The sequence below is a fragment of the Biomphalaria glabrata genome, chromosome 6, assembly GCF_947242115.1.
Source record: "Biomphalaria glabrata chromosome 6, xgBioGlab47.1, whole genome shotgun sequence".
NCBI classification, from domain to species: Eukaryota; Metazoa; Mollusca; class Gastropoda; family Planorbidae; genus Biomphalaria; species Biomphalaria glabrata.
Genome location: NC_074716.1, coordinates 29,711,132 through 29,725,330, shown reverse-complemented (window position 1 = coordinate 29,725,330; position 14,199 = coordinate 29,711,132). Strand labels below are relative to the sequence as shown.

Below are 14,199 nucleotides of genomic sequence, written 5' to 3'. Positions count from 1 at the left end.
TCTCCCAGCGAATGTCAGGCAACCATCCGAGCTTGATTTGGGCTGGAGTCGGGGTCCTACAAATTCCGATGCTCAAAATCAAAGTCTTCAGCGGGATTCGAACTCCTAACCCAAGCGCTTTCCCACTCAGCCACCACTTCCCCTTTCTGGCTTGTGATAAATGTCATTGCAAGTTAGGAATTCTTTTCTGCAAAGAATATACTCTCCAAAGCGAAAGCCACATTAAAACCTGCGACGTATGTGGAAGGGAGTGTCTCTCCAAAATATTCTCCACAGTCATATGACAAAGTGTTCTACGAGATGAACGAAAGTCGTTACCTCAGAAGGAGACCAACAATACTAATAGGATTTATTTCAGTCCAGTCGCAGAGCTAGACACATCTTCGTGTTCTGACATTCGGGGTCTAGAATTTGTAACGACAAGTAGTCCTCTTGTATCATGGGAAATAATGTATTGCAGAAAGCGAGTCTTGGGTAATTATGTTGTCATACGAATATCGTTATGGCGACGAGGTTTGTTAGTATTGCTTTGATCAGGAAACATTATGTCGCCGTCTGGTAAAAATTAACCTCTAGTTCCCATCCCTTTCCAATCCCGTAAGTCTTCTAACTTCCCTTGATAAAAAAAAAATTCCAGAAGACGAGATATCTGTTGAGAAATAAGAGATCAAGATTCGAGGAGTCTCTGGCCACTCCAAACTTCCGTCCACCGGTCGCCATTAGCCGGGTCGTCAGATCTGCTTTAAGTTTTTATTGTTTGAGCATCATCGATTATCTCCCCTCTTCAGCACTGAAGGGAGCGATGATCTCCCATTGTTTGGGACCTCATTGATTGGCCAGCAGGATCAGACGTCTGCCACTGCGAAACTGGAAAAGGGGGGGGGGGGACTGATTGCTGCCGTATTGTTTTACCTGACGGAGTCTGCTCCCATGGACAACAAAACAAACATTGGGTGCAGCGTCCAACGTCTTCTTCAAATGTCACTGGGACTAGAGTAGAGTGAGGTCTCCAGTTCCTTGGTCGTCCGAGATCACGGCTGAAGAAGTGGCGATCGGCATAGCGCCAGAGAGCTGATAACGTTTTGTCTGTTTGTAGATCAGACGCCTTGATACTAGATGTATGGACACGATTGAATCTGTAGAACAAGGAGCTGATGGAAGGAGGCAAAGGTGAAGATAGTATTACAGTCCAACGGTTCTCATTTTGTTATATCCAATAAGCGTCGCATTTATGCATGATTCGGTTGAAGCGTACCGATGTTCGACCAACACTTATCTAGGAATGCTCATGCTTTAAACAAAGAAAAAAAAAGCAAAATTACTTTTAAACAATTGGTTAGCACAAAGAGCAATATCTGAAATTATAGCTGTCTGGATAAAACTATTTTATTCTCATTGCGTACCGAAGCGTGGAGTTTCTAGGAGTTGTCTAAGGAGAAGCTAGAAAAGTTTATATTGTTGAACCCCTCTTCGCTGTGTCTTGACTGGAGTGTTGACTAAGTCCAACTAACCAACAGACGGAGGTAACAACTAAGTCCAACTAATCAACAGACGGAGGTAACAACTAAGTCCAACTAACCAACAGGCGGAGGTAACAACTAAGTCCAACTAATCAACAGACGGAGGTAACAACTAAGTCAAACTAACCGACTGAACACAGACGGAGGTAACAACTAAGTCCAACTAACCAACAGGCGGAGGTAACAACTAAGTCCAACTAATCAACAGACGGAGGTAACAACTAAGTCCAACTAACCAACAGGCGGAGGTAACAACTAAGTCCAACTAACCAACAGGCGGAGGTAACAACTAAGTCCAACTAATCAACAGACGGAGGTAACAACTAAGTCCAACTAATCAACAGACGGAGGTAACAACTAAGTCCAACTAACCAACAGGCGGAGGTAACAACTAAGTCCAACTAATCAACAGACGGAGGTAACAACTAAGTCCAACTAACCAACTGAACACAGACGGAGGTAACAACTAAGTCCAACTAACCAACAGACGGAGGTAACAACTAAGTCCAACAAACCAACAGGCGGAGGTAACAACTAAGTCCAACTAACCAACTGAACACAGACGGAGGTAACAACTAAGTCCAACTAGAAAGGCCAACAATGAAATGAGCAAATCAAAGAGTGTTGATGAGTCCAAACCTTTAACCCGATAATATCTCTGTGGTGGCTGTCGCTAATCAAATAACTAAGTCCCAAAACTTCTCGACTAACAAAACGTGACTGTCTCGCAGACACGCTAACATAGAAACTGTTTGAATTTCATATTTAATTTGAAGTCTTAGTTTTTATTTTGACGTTGAGTGTGTACAAAATGTGTACCAGACAGACACACTGGGTGAGTTGACATAAGCTTTGTAATGGACAAATAGCTCTTGAATAAAAATATATATATAGTTACTGAAAGCAATACATTAATAATAATGAAAATGAGTAATTTATAAACGTCTATAACAAAATTAAAAAAAGACCTAACCAATACAACACTCCATAAAGTTAGGTAGACTCTGCTATGACTCAACATTCCAGTTTTAATGTCTGGTAGAATCTGTTTTAAGGCTCTCATATTGTGAGATTGATTCCTCTTTCGGCCTCTCGGTCACTTTGCAATGATCGTACTAGATATTCATTGATAATGGTATTTCTGGGGTTCTGTTTGGGGGCATCTCTGAATTCTAGACTTTACGCCCAACGGCCATTCTTCCGTCCAAGTACAACTTGTCATCTATTCATCTTTGACCAGACTTAAGAAGATAAGGTGTATATGGAATACGTGTGCTATGTCCAAGAGGCGCGGTGGCTGAGTGGTAAAGCGGCTTGCAAACCGAGGGTCCCGGGTTCGAAATCTGGTGATTAAATTTGGCCTCTGAATTCATCCAGCTTTAATGGGTACCTGACATTAGTTTGGGACAGCACAGTATAAGTAGAAAGGACTGTCTTTGATCTAATAAAAAGAAAAACATAAAAAATATACTTAAAAAAAAAAACAACTTCTATTAAGTGTAACTGTATCAATTACTTTGGATTAGTTTGTCTAATGATACAATAACCCACCTGGAAATAATAAAGCTGTGCGATTCGAAATATTTTTACCAATTGTTTTTGTTTAGCTTTTAGCTTTCTCAATGCGCTGCGATCCTGTCACTTGCCTCTGTGCGCTATGCTCCTATCACTTGTCTGGTCCAGTTGAGAAAGAGGAGTGAAGAAATGTGTATCTTGTGCTGCGATCCTATCACTTTTCTGGTCCAATTGAGAAAGAGGAGTGAAGAAATGTGTATCTTGGGAATGTTTACAGGGTCGTTTTTTTTTTAGTGCATACAAATTTTGACTCAGGGCTCGGGAGTCTTCAATGGGACTAATTCAACTTACATCACTACGTTTGTCTGTCAAAGTACAATTTCTTTCCCTTGTCATACTATTCAAAGTAATTAATTGTTAATTAACTATTAGGTTTTTTAAATTAATTCTTGTGTTGTCAGGTACAAGAAATACTTGTGCAAAATTTCAACTTGATTCGAGGTTGGGTGTGGTAGAAATAACGTGTAAAAGGTTGTTACCAGACAGACAGAGTTGATCTACTCCAACAAAGTTTATTCTAGAATGGGCCACAGTCTCTGTCGCTGATGTTGTGTCCTCGCAGTATCAACTGAAATAGTTCATCTAGAAACCAACTGAACCCGACTAGTCCTGGCGTCACTAAATGGCACGTTCAAAGGCCGTCAGTGCATCGCTAAGCTAAATACTTATATTACAATCATCATTCATCTTCCCCCCCCCCCCCCGTCACACTTTGCTTTCTGGCGGAGGAGGGGATGTTTTTTTTTAAAAAAGCAATATTTAGTTCTCTGTTATAATAAGTTGAAAAAAAAAGATCATAGATAAATAAAAAAAAATTAATCTTTGTAATCTCCTTTTAATCGAGATATACTTAACCTGAGTAGATAACTTTGCAAGTTAGGTTTTTTTTTGGTAACTTATTATTCAATATTATCTTGTTTATCGATATTCTATGTTCTTTTTTACTTTAAAATACATTAAAAATTTTGAGAATCACTGACAACTTGTTCAAACTTCCTACTGTGGGTAATGGATGCCTCAAAGAACTCAACCTAATGGGCATTGTGTGTGTGTGCGCGCGAGTGGTGAGTGCGTGTACGTGCGTTATTGTCCTGAGATGAATTGTGCCAATATTTGCCTGGGTAGCCTAATTAAACGCGAATGGGTTCCTGTAGAGTTAAGTGTAGACTGGGCCACTGGTGCTACTCATACAAAGGACAAACAGAGAATTAGGTGTCGGTCACGTGATCGCTTATAGTACAGTGATCATTATTCTTTGGTCTTTTTACCCCCCTCCCCCCCAGTGGACAACTAAGGGCTTTTGTTGATTATAAATATATAGGCCTATATATATGCATATATATATAGTGCATTAAAAAAAAAAGCTGCCGGTACTCAGTGATGGATTGCCTAACTTTTAATTAGTAATAAACGTTTACATACAAGAAAAGTCATATTTGTTCCCCACACTGAGAAAGGTGCCTATATATATGTATATATAAGCCTTCATAAACACTGACTAGTTGACTATAGTGTATTTGTAAAAGTGAAAAAAAAATACACTTCAGACCTAATGATCTTTAGGGAAGATGATGTAAAGGTCAAGGTCATCTGTTTCTATGGCCGATGGTTAACGAGGATATCAAGGTGGCCAGCACAACGATCAACCTCCTTTACTTTCCTCAATTAATGTCAAGCACCCATTGGTATTGGGGGGACTCAAGGACGTCCTGCAAATCACGGTACACAAAGATTCGAACTAGATACCTCGGTTCGGAAACCAAGCGCTTTATAACTCAGCCACCACGACCATATATATATATCAAAACACTTTATCTAAAGTAGGCCTATATACTTTTTTTTATAAGTTACAATACTGAACAGTGATATGCTTTCTTTTTTTTTTATTTCTTTTTCTCCTTATCTCGTTGACCGTTTTCTTTTAGCATTTGGTTCTATCAGTCTGGGTATTGAACTGGTAGAAAGGAGTATAATCAACCATAGCACATAAAATTCAATTTTCATTCAAGTGAAATAACTGAACGTTCAGAAATGCCCTACATTGAATATCTGGATGATCATAGATTCCACAACACATTTTAGTGAACAAATAACGAGGAGTGGTTCAATAGAAACATTGCGTTCAAGGCTGCCACCATATTGCAGGGAATCATAACAAATCATAAAACTCAAGGGAGACTACTCCAACAAATACATAATATGTTTTAACCATTAGACTTAATGTTTTTAATTAAAATAATAACAGAGTATTTATGAATAATTATGAAAATTTTCATCTTGATCCAAGAATCGGAAGTGGGAAAAAAAAGAATCCACATTGACAGACAGACAAACGGAGTGAGTTAATATAAGCTTTGTAAAAAAAAAATTTAAAAAGTTGTTCATTTTTAACTGTGCTCCACAAAGACGTGATTGGGAAAGAATTAGTAGCATTGATCCCTAGCACCATTAGCACTGAGGTTGTTGTTGTTTTTAATTAACATCGACTTTCTAGGAACAACTATAAAGAGTTACACACACATACACACACACACTCATACACATACACATGCACACACATACACACTCACACAGACACAGACAAAACAAATCGCTTGAAACAGTGAAAGTACAAACTCCTTCTCTGAAATCACGGGCAGGGTTTGGGTCTGAAGTAGCAGCCCTGCACCTCAGCGCACAATGACTTCCATCAACAAGATCGTCTGCTCTGCCAGAACTTCCCTTTCAAAGTGACCAAACAAATGCCAGTCCCGCCCAAAGCAGTCGTGTCCAGAAGGAGATGCTGACTGTGTGCTTACACCAGTAATCTTGTTACCTCCCCTTATTCCGTGACAAATATATCACCCCACCCCCCAGTCTTCTGTGTCATCGATGGTCCCACTCTAATGCACCCCCCCTCCTTGCCAAAGCAGATGTCTTTTGTTGCCGCCTTTGGCCGGACTGACCGTCTTCCTTCTTGTTTTCCTCTCGACAACCTCTCGACCTCTCAAGGGCCGTCGCTGGAGGCGATGAGATTCTCTACGGTCCCCCCAAAGATTGAGGCTATTAGAGAGGGGAGAAAGTGACCCTTCACTTCCGGCTCTAGAATAAAGTTTGTTGTATTTAATGTTATGAATAGAATATCGATCAACAGACACATCTACTTCATTTAAATAATCAATGAGTCCCGTTCAATTGTCTGCTTTGATCTTCTGTCCTGCTTCACTGTCCTAAACCAAGTCCATATCATACTAAAATGTTCAATAAATAACATTGCAAAAGTATTTGCCATATTTCGGAGGGTTTAGAAAAGTAGATAAGAGTAAACTGTAGTGAAAGAATGCAGTAGTAGTTTTATTTATATCTATACGCCTCACCAGTGCATGATTTACGTAAGTGGAGACCCTAGGTGTGATTCTTTTGGAGGCTCTTACCATATTTCAAAAGCGTTCATAGAAATGCGCCTAATAAACTTAATGTATCTCGAAAGCATATTAAATTTGCAAATAAAGAAATAAATTGCTTTTTTGTTTTGTATTTTATTTGTATTTTTAATTATTACATTTGTAATGACGTAGATAATTCTTCAGCTTGCCCGGATAGCCACTTGACTTTAAAAAAATGGCTGCTGGCTGTCTGCACATAAAAGGTGAAAAAACGTGGACACTGTCCATCCCCCTGGCTCCTTCGTCGTTGTACGTAACTAAATCTACATCCAAATCTCTTCGCATCGACGCCATTATATATAGCGATTTAACTTTTTGTGCCTGTTTCAAACCTATTGTTTTATTGTAAGGCTGAAGCTCTTTAGTCCAAATAAGGAATTAAACAATCGGCCTTCATGTTGTCGTATCTGTCTGCTGTTCCATTGAGGAAGTCTTTTTCATGATGCCTTCGCACAATCTGGACAGCAGAGAATCTGACATTTCTTCCCTATCTATCTATCTATCTATCTATCTATCTATCTATCTATCTGTCTATCTATCTATCTATCTATCTGTCTGTCTGTCTGTCTGTCTGTCTATCTATCTAATCTTTCTTCAGTCATCATAGCTGTATATTTATATTCCATTCAACAATCGCTTCTCCAGTGTTTCTGTGGTCCTGTATGTGTGTATCCTTAGGTGCATAGATGCGCATAGTAACTGTAAAATACAACTAAATAAAAATACAAATAAAAAATTTCCACGACTTTGGATGGTTTGAATTTTTTAGCAAAGATGATCAGATGGGAGGTCAGTTGTGATTCCCTCTGGAAGATATTAAACCTTTTGAAACCAATTGATGGCCTGGATGGAAATGAAGTTCATGCTTGAGAGCTCTTCAGCGTGTTGTCATGGACACGTCCGTAAACAACAACATATGGCTTTTCAGAGAAAAAGAGAAGTTTGCAAGACATTGGAAATAAACATTCTTGAAAGTTTTAGTAATGGTCTTATAAAGTTTTCTTTTCCCATACAGCTAAGTGGTTGGTGTGTAGGACATCATTGCTCGTCATCTCACTCTCTCACTCTCTGACCTCCTTACAAGTCCTCATTTATTCTTTCAAGATCTCTCATTCTCTCATCAGTCTCTCTCCCTATCTATCAGTCTCTCTATCCCCCTCAGTCTTTCTCTTTCTCTGTCTCTCTCTCTAAGTTTCTCTTTTTATCTCATTCTCAATCATTCTATCTGTCTGTCTCTCTCTCTCTCTCTAAATATCTATCACCTAATTCCTAATCCTCTAATTTCTTTTTCACGCGCTCTCTACGTCTCTCTCTTTCAGTCTTTCTCTTTCTCACAGTCTCTCAATCTCTCTTTCTTTCTCTCTCCCAGTCTCTCAATCTCTCTTTCTTTCTCCCCCCCCCCCAGTCTCTCAATCTCTCTTTCTCTCTCCCAGTCCCTCAATCTCTCTTTCTCTCTCCCAATCTCTCAATCTCTCTTTCTTTCTCTCTCCCAGTCTCTCAATCTCTTTTTCTTTCTCTCTCCCAATCTCTCAATCTCTCTTTCTCTCTCCCAGTCTCTCAATCTCTCTTTCTTTTTCTGTCCCAGTCTCTCAATCTCACTTTCTTTCTCTCTCTTTCTCTCTTTCTCTCTCCCAGTCTCTCAATATCTCTTTCTTTATCTCTCCTAGTCTCTCAATCTCTCTGTCTCTCTCCCAATCTCTCAATCTCTCTTTCTCTCTCCCAGTCTCTCAATCTCTCTTTCTCTCTCCCAGTCTCTCAATCTCTCTTTCTTTCTCTCTCCAAGTTTCTCAATCTCTCTTTCTTTCTCCATGTCACTCAATCTCTCTTTCTCTCTCCCAGTCTCTCAATCTCTCTTTCTCTCTCCCAGTCTCTCAATCTCTCTTTCTTCTCTCTCCCGGTCTCTCAATCTCACTTTCTTTCTCTCTCAATCTCTCTTTCTCTCTCCCAGTCTCTCAATCTCTCTTTCTCTCTCCCAGTCTCTCAATCTCTCTTTCTTCTCTCTCCCGGTCTCTCAATCTCACTTTCTTTCTCTCTCAATCTCTCTGTCTCTCTCCCAGTCTCTCAATCTCACTTTCTTTCTCTCTCTTTCTCTCTTTCTCTATCCCAGTCTCTCAGTATCTCTTTCTTTATCTCTTCTAGTCTCTCAATCTCTCTGTCTCTCTCCCAATCTCTCAATCTCTCTTTCTCTCTCCCAGTCTCTCAATCTCTCTTTCTCTCTCTCAGTCTCTCAATCTCTCTTTCTTTCTCTCTCCCTGTCACTAATACTCTCTTTCACTCTCCCAATCTCTCAATCTCTCTTTCTCTCTCCCAGTCTCTCAATCTCTCTTTCTCTCTCCATGTCACTCAATCTCTCTTTCTCTCTCCCAGTCTCTCAATCTCTCTTTCTCTCTCCATGTCACTCAATCTCTCTTTCTCTCTCCCAATCTCTCAATCTCTCTTTCTCTCTCCCTGTCTCTCAATCTCTCTTTTTCTCTGTTAGTCTCCCGATTTCACCTTCTCTCTCTCAATCTTTCTGTCTGTTTTTCTCTCTCTCTTTCTGTTGCGCTCTCTGATTCCTAATCCTCTATTTCTTCTTTTCGGTAACTCTCTTTCTTATCGATCTCTACTATCAACTCCCTCTCTCATTATAGTCCACAATGCAACATTTAAATCCTTTATTTTGACAATTCTATTCTCCTATCAGGCGGAAATGTGCGTGAAAACATATTAAGTAAAATTTTGGAAGCTTCATTTTATTACTCGGAGCATCCTCTTATACGGAGCACCCTCTCTTTCGGAGCACACTCCGTTACAGTAATTTATTTTTTTGTTTGTTTTACTGTCTCTACTTCTTCTTTTGGAAAGTTTTACTTTTTTTGCTTCAATAGTCACTCAATAATTATGTTATTATTAGAATATGAAATATTGTCAACTATGGTTAAATGCCCGAAGATGTTTTCCTATTACGCTAGCTATTAAATCTTGCTTTTAAAAATATAATTTATGTTATAGTACTTTTTAAATATGTCGAAAAAAAATCGTTGTGTAGGCTCCAGAGGGAGTCGAACCCTCGACCTTCTGCTTACTAGGCAGACGCTCTAACCAACTGAGCTATGGAGCCGACAAGCAAATGTTCGCAGTAAAAGTTAGTTTTTTATCAGTTTGGTCATCACGCTCTTCTTTATAATCGATTATAATAAGATATAGTTAGTTCACTAAAAAAAATATAAGAGTAGGCTTCATTGATTAAAATATAACGATAACTCAGCTTACAGCTATTTCGCTTTTTTTTTCTTTCAATGTTTTTTTTTTTAATCCGAAAAAGTAGCAGACAAAATTCGCTCAAAAATGTCTTCTTTCTTCCAATGTTGTTCATTCAAATACAATGTAGCAGACGACATTAGCTAACTTGAAGATTTCATCTTTCCTTCAATGTTATTCATTCAAACAAAAACAAAACAAAAAACAATTAGCAGACGACAATTAATTTATTCAAAGATTGTATCTGTCTATGCTTCCTTTGATTACTCTTTATACGAAAAGAAAAAAAAAATTTAGCAGACGATATTAAAACTACTTATAGATGTCACACTTTATGCCAGTATTTTTGTCACATACATCTAGAATATAGAAAAAGTAAATTTGAGTTATGAAGAGCCTGTGAGCATGTTTTGCATTACGGTCAATTACAGATACATGCTAATTGTTGAGACTTACCGATTAGGCTACATATGCAACTATACACTTAGCTAAGTGCCGTGTGACAATTTGTTTGATACTTCTTGCAAAAGGAAACAGGCTAACTAACCAGAAATTTCTATTTTTATTTACTAATGCGAATTGATTATCTTAGATGAATAAAGTAAAAACCTCTATTAACACTTCTTTAATTTTTATTTCAAAATAATTGTTTAATTACATATTTTTTTTGTTATCACTAAACGCGAACTAAACCAACTGACGGACCTGGACTCTTTGCAAACAACTCGTGTTGATAATTCTGGCAATAAGGAAAAAAAAAAACACAAATAGGCTCCAGGGGGAGTCGAACCCTCGACCTTCTGCTTACTAGGCAGACGCTCTAACCAACTGAGCTATGGAGCCGTTGATCACTGTGAGCCACGATAGAAAAACAAACGTAATCGGGCTCTGGATAACGGCTACAAGTCAACGTGTGTGCCCACCATACAGAGCTTTGATAAAGAAATAAATTCACTTATTGAATCAGCGTTATCACAAGCTAAGAACATACATAACACGATGTCACATTTCCGATAGGAAAAGCAGCAGATGTCTTCCAAAAACTACGGCCTACCAGCGAAACCAGTCAATTAGCCTAGAGACCAAGATCCCCCTTCTCAATACAATCATTTTCGCAACTGGTACCTACGTTGTGAAAAGTGCAAAAAAATTGCATTACTATGAAAAATTTCAAAGAATATAAAAGTTGCCAGTACAATGAACATTCTCAACGATTTGCAGTTCTAGGTTCAATTTCAAATAATATAAAAATTGCAGTACTAAGAACAATCTCAGAGAGAATTAAAATTGCAGTACTAGGAACAATCTCAGAGAGTATTAAAATTGCAGTACTAAGAACAATCTCAGAGAGCATCAAATGTGCAGTAGGCCTCTTTGGAACAATCTCAGAGAGCATCAAATGTGCAGTAGGCCTCTTTGGAACAATCTCAGAGAGCATCAAATGTGCAGTAGGCCTCTTTGGAACAATCTCAGAGAATTTCATGTTGCAGTATTAGGAACGATCTAATTGTTGCAGTATATTCAGTTAATGGCAGAATATAAACAGCATTCAGAATAATTCCAAAGTATATGTTGAAAAAAACTTGAGTTACATACAACCTTTAAAAAAAATCTACTATAACGGATTTTCCTTAAAGAAAACAAACGAAATGTCTCAGGCTTCGGAAGTCATAAATTTAGGACATCACAACACGACGGTACGGTTCAATGGGGTATCATTCAGCTCTGAGTGTACGGTTCTTGGCTAGAAGAAATGCATTTGAGAGTGTCTCTGGAGCCACGAACAATAGGTACCCTTACTTCGACGAGCAACTCCCCCTTCATTCACTTCAAGAAACAGGTCTTCGCTTCGTCACATTGTCCCATTGTTACTTGGGCGTCTTACCCCCCTTGAAGAATTGTGGGTGGCCCGGTGACCTCTTGTGACTTCATGGAGGGGGGGGGGGACAAAAGAAAAGAACAACTACTGTCGTCGACGCCTCGATGTATATAGTCGCTAGTCGCCACTTTGCTAGCGAAACAATGGTTTGTATTATTCTGTTGCAGCGCAGTGAAGCGACTTCCCCCCCTTCTTTAGTGCTGACGCTCAAGGCAGTAAATAATATCGTGAGTGTCAGAGCGTTCCGTTAATTTGACGCGCATGTTTGAGTTTTATGGTCCACTTCTCACGAGATCTGCACTCTGTCAAACAGACAGCAATCGTCGGTATTTACTTAGAGCTGATATATTTGAAACCATATCACCTTTCACTCTATTGTGGATAAGTGCCTATCTTTGTGGATAGGTGCCTATCTTTGTGGATAAGTGCCTATCTTTGTGGATAAGTGCCTATCATTGTGGATGAAATGAACAACTGTTATTGAACGTACTGTACATTTAATGTAGTAAAACAACAACACCAATACAGTTTGGTCATTGCTTTGTGTTTAACAATAGAGATAACAAATGTCGAGTTTTTAAAGTTTCCTAGTCAACTCAAAATATCGAAATTTTAAAGTTTCCTACAGAACTCAAATTTCAAAGTTTCATGGGCATGTCAAGTTACAGAACATTTTGTGTAGGGGCCTATTGATAATAATAATTATTATTATAACCATCTTAATTATCTGTGAGGAAATTTGTTTTACAATTGTGCATTACAAATAACAATAGATTGTTAGAGCAAACAATTAGTACGATTGCACACAAGATATACATTCATATCCCAGTTTCTCTTTAAGTGAGAAATTTACAGCAGCAAGTTACTCTTTTTTTTCAACGATTTAAATGCCAAATGAACAAAAGAGTTCTTGTGTTCTGTTTGTGTGATTGTAATACCAGGCAGTCATGTTGACACTTAAAATTAGAGATGGGAAACGAACCGAACCCGAACCGAACGAACCGAACTCGAACCTCACTTATGACCGAACCGAACCGAACCCGAACTTTGAAACTGCTTGGTACGAACCGAACCGAACGAACCCTCCTTATCTTAACCGAACTAATTTTGCAATTTGTACCTCCTTTTTTTTTATTTTTGGTTTAAAAAAATAAAAAAAAAATTACTTAAATATTTTATTTAAATTCTAATGATTCCATTATACTTTGAAAACTTGGGAAAGGGGGGGGGGTATTTTGATAACTTTAAAAAGAAAAAAAAAAGAGGCGCGCTGGGGTTCCCATGGGTTTTTCCGTACGTGCCGACTCCCCCATGGCCTTGAATTTTCGCAGGCTGTTTGCAATATTGGTTTTGAGTTTAAATAGGCGCCCTCTAATTAGATCTAGATCTAGACTCTAGTTCCTAGTAAGTAGAAAGTCAACATTAAAATATTGTCACTTTTATTTGAGATGGCTGTTAGTTGAGAGTAGAATTTTTTTTTGCTGATTATAGAGTGTAGATATGAATCTACAATAAGTTTATTTGTGTTCTGGTTTAAAATAAATTTTAATTATCTTCTATTAAGTGAATTATTTTTACAAAATTGTGAAGTATTCCATATTGGAATATTATCAGTGGCGTAGCAAGGGTGGGGGAGGAGGGGGAGAAATGGAAAATCTCCCCGGGCCCCCAATTGAGGGGGGGCCCCAAATGAGTGTTTTTTACAATATTCAATATTACGCAAAATGCAGGGGCACCCAAAGAGGTCCAGCCCCTCCCGGCCCCCCAAATGATGAAAAATTCCTAGCAACGCCCCTGAATATTTTTACTATTATTTTGTTTTGCATTATTGATCATCAGTATTTTTAATGTAGCGTTTCTCAAACTTTGGGTCCTCCCCCGTGGGTGGGGATGGCGAGTACCTTGAATTGGGGGATGGGGAGACGCAACTTCCTGACAAAAGGGGTGTCATAGAGTGTGTGTGGTGTCTGGTGGCGATAAGAAGAGGTTAAGCGACTGATTTGTGTTTATGCATTGAGTATGATGAAATTAACGTAATGCAAATGTGAAACGGCAGACAATCTTAAGACCTAGATTTCGTTTAAATATCAGTATATTTCATTAATATTACATCTCTATCACAAGTTAAATATGTGAATATTGTAATAACAGTTTGGCTATATTGAGTTGTTCACATAAGAACTTTATTTTAAAGTTTATTAAGTGCATAAGTTATTATAAGGCTTGTCTTCGAGTCCGAAGATTAGTGAGGAATGTTTTTCCCATGGCTGTACAGTCCCAGATGTGACCTACATATTTTGCCACATACAGGGCAAGCATAACCACTGTCTGCAGGTGGTCCATTTAATTTTTCTTTTCGCGTCTGCGTTTGTCCTCGGCAGCGGATTTTCTTTTGGTCTCAAATGTGGATCCCGCGGCCTTCGGGGGTGAACTCCAACTGACTCGTTCTAAGGCCGCATGTAACCAGGTGCTCTCTTCTATGTCAGCTAAGCAAAGTTGACTCCTAAGCTGGTCTTTGATGCGTTTCCGTGGGGCGCCTCTGTTATGGCGGCCACCTTTT

The 14,199-nt window shown here is 38.8% G+C and overlaps 2 non-coding genes across 2 annotated transcripts; both read right to left on the bottom strand.

The window, feature by feature from the left end:
- Positions 1-9,546: 9,546 nt before the first annotated feature.
- Trnat-agu (transfer RNA threonine (anticodon AGU)) lies at positions 9,547-9,620 on the bottom strand. Its single transcript has one exon. It is a non-coding gene; the product is annotated as a tRNA-Thr (tRNA).
- A 909-nt stretch (positions 9,621-10,529) lies between these two features.
- On the bottom strand, positions 10,530-10,603 carry Trnat-agu (transfer RNA threonine (anticodon AGU)). Its single transcript has one exon. It is a non-coding gene; the product is annotated as a tRNA-Thr (tRNA).
- Between the last annotated feature and the right edge of the window lie 3,596 nt (positions 10,604-14,199).